This window comes from Cetorhinus maximus, chromosome 28 (genome assembly GCF_964194155.1).
Source record: "Cetorhinus maximus chromosome 28, sCetMax3.hap1.1, whole genome shotgun sequence".
Taxonomy (NCBI): domain Eukaryota; kingdom Metazoa; phylum Chordata; class Chondrichthyes; order Lamniformes; family Cetorhinidae; genus Cetorhinus; species Cetorhinus maximus.
The window spans coordinates 3,289,930-3,292,744 of record NC_135906.1 but is presented as its reverse complement, the minus strand read 5'-3'; the positions used below and the strand labels follow the sequence as shown (position 1 = coordinate 3,292,744).

Genomic DNA, 2,815 nt, shown 5'->3' with positions numbered 1-2,815 from the left:
ATTGAGAGACATCCCAACATGCCAGGGGTGGAGTCTGCAAACTGCTCGTTCAGGATATACCTGGCTAGGAACCCAATCCGAAAACCGCCTCCAGAGTGCGGAGCTAGTCCCCACTCTGGCTTAATGTGCGTGTGTGTTCCCTCTGTCTCAATCTGCTTTATAACTCTTTGACTTGTTTGTATTTGGATGTTGCTGAGTTGTAACTGAGAGTGATTCATTGGCTCTTGCGTTATTTTGTTTGAAAATGTTCTTTGCTCTCTGTTTTAATGGAATTAATTTTCTCCCCCACCCCTCAAAGAATTTTTATTTTGAAACCTGCAATCTGAAGATCCAGACTGGGACAAGGACTCTTCTTCTTCAGGAGTTTCCTGAGACCTTCTCCAAGGCCGTGCTCCATGGGCCCACGTGAGTTTGTGTCCGTTTCTTACCCCGAGATTTCAATTCCTCTCCGGGACCCTGGTTTTCGGTGGCTCCGGTTAACCAGTTCCTGTTGGACTGTGGGCCTGGAGTTTCAAAAAGAAAATCTTGGGGTTAAAGTAGCCTAGCCTTGCAATCTAAAACTTACATGTTAGCCTCCAGTGTGTGAGGAACAGGAGCCCCACAAGAGGAAATGAAAAGTCCTAAAGTGAAGCTGCCTAAAATCTTGTTATAATTCAGGGATAATGCGTGTAATTTGGGCTGCGCGATCATTCTGACGGTTAAACGGGATTCCCGGTGGTCATTTTACTGAGGGTTTAGGTTTCTATCTGCCTTTCTCCAGTTTTCTTTCTGTTTATTTCTTCGCTTTGCGCTATTTAAGCCTTCAAGGAATAATCACAGGTGAATTGATGGACCCACAGCAGGGGAAGTGAGCTGCAGAAGGGGCAGGGAAAGACTTTACACATGGGGAGAGGAGGCAGGAGTTTCAGAAGGTAGGAGTCACACAGGGGGCTGATTAAGGGGGAGATTATACAGAGGAGGTGGGAGGCTGCTGTTCGTTTCGGAGGGGGGTAATTTGAATGAACATGGGGACAGGGTGCTTGTTCATGTTTGAAATAGTGAGGGGTCGCTGCTACATGTTTAAAATGGTGAATGCATATGAGTTAATAGCTGACTGATATGAGTTTGTATTTATACAGACGTCCAGAGAGATAGGGGGTGGGGCGGTGCTGGGAGTGTGGGGACTGTTGTGATGGTGGGTTGGGTGTTAGATGGGGGTTGTTTGGGAGAGATTTTTGAGTGGGCAAACGCGGGGTTAAAAATGGCGTGAGTAATTTGGCGGCCACAAAACAAACGGTCTGGCGAAAATGATGCAGAGATGGAATAATTGCCGGCTGATAATGACAGGGAGGAAAAGAATGGGGGTTGGATAATATTTGCGAGGAGGAAAGAAAAAACTAAATAACCAGTCCAGTATAGATTTTGAAGAGCACACATTGGGGGTTATATATTTCTTTTTTCAGAAAAGGTTGCTGACAGGAAATAGAAGAGAAAATGAAAGATATGATGAAATCTATTTTTTGAATTGTGAATCAGGGGAGAGCGCGAACGCAGTCCCCCACTACCACAAATTTTGCAGTCGAGTATCCCGCATTTGGGGACATCGCAGGCGTTAGCACACCCGAAGTGCAATGGGCTAGCCTCGTCCTGGGAGAACCTTTTTTTTCTTTTTTTTGCAAAAATATACTTTATTCATAAAATATCTTCAATCACATTCCAAACCATTTCAATAACAACATTACAAGGGTACAATCCAGGTTAAACTTTTACAAAATGTATCACCAGGTGCATCAGTACAAACAATATTACAATCATTTACAGCCTTTCATTTTGAGCTGTACAGCCCGAGGGGATTTAAACAGTTCCCAGTCCCTCGGTGCGCTGTGGTAGAAAGGTCTTAGACAGCGACCCTTCCCCATTGCGCCTTTGCGGCAGCTGCTCCAAGATTTAGTGCATCCCACAACACGTAGTCCTGGACTTTGGATTGTGCCAGTCCGCAACAATCGGTTGGGGACAACTCTTTGTGCTGGAAGACCAACAAGTTTCGGGCAGACCAAAGCGCCTCTTTCACCGAGTTGATGATCCTCCAGCTGCAGTTGATGTTTGTCTCGGTGTGTGTCCCTGGGAACAGCCCGTAGAGCACAGAGTCCCGTGTCACAGAACTGCTCGGGATGAACCTCAACAGCAACCACTGCATCTCTCTCCAGACTTTCTTTGCAAAGGCACAATCCACAAGGAGGTGAACAACGGTCTCTTCCCCACCACAGCCACCTCGAGGGCAACGTGCAGAGGGGGTGAGACTCCTGACGTGTAGGAAGGATCTGACGGGGAGGGCCTTTCTCACCACCAGCCAAGCTACGTCTTGGTGCTTGTTGGAAAGTTCTGGCGATGAGGCATTCTGCCAAATGACTTTGACAGTCTGCTCGGGGAACCATCCCACAGGGTCCACCCTCTCCTTTTCCCTCAGGGCCTCTAGGACGTTACGTGCTGACCACTGCCTGATGGACTTGTGGTCAAAGGTGTTTTTCTGCATAAATTTTTCCACCAGGGACAGGTGGTACGGCACGGTCCAACTACTTGGAGCGTTCAGCGGCAGCGTGGCCAGACCCATCCTTCGCAACACCGGGGACAGGTAGAACCTCAGCACGTAGTGACACTTGGTGTTTGCGTACTGAGAGTCTATGCACCGCTTGACGCAGCCACACACAAAGGTGGCCATCAGTATGAGGGCGATGTTGGGCACGGTTTTTCCCCCTTTATCTAGAGGCTTGTACATCGCGTCTCTGCGGACACGATCCATTTTTGACCTCCAGATAAAGCGGAAGATGGCTCGTGT

At 48.0% G+C, this 2,815-nt stretch overlaps 1 pseudogene; it reads right to left on the bottom strand.

The window, feature by feature from the left end:
* Window positions 1–1,512: 1,512 nt before the first annotated feature.
* Window positions 1,513–1,664, bottom strand: LOC144669249 (U1 spliceosomal RNA; annotated as a pseudogene).
* Between the last annotated feature and the right edge of the window lie 1,151 nt (window positions 1,665–2,815).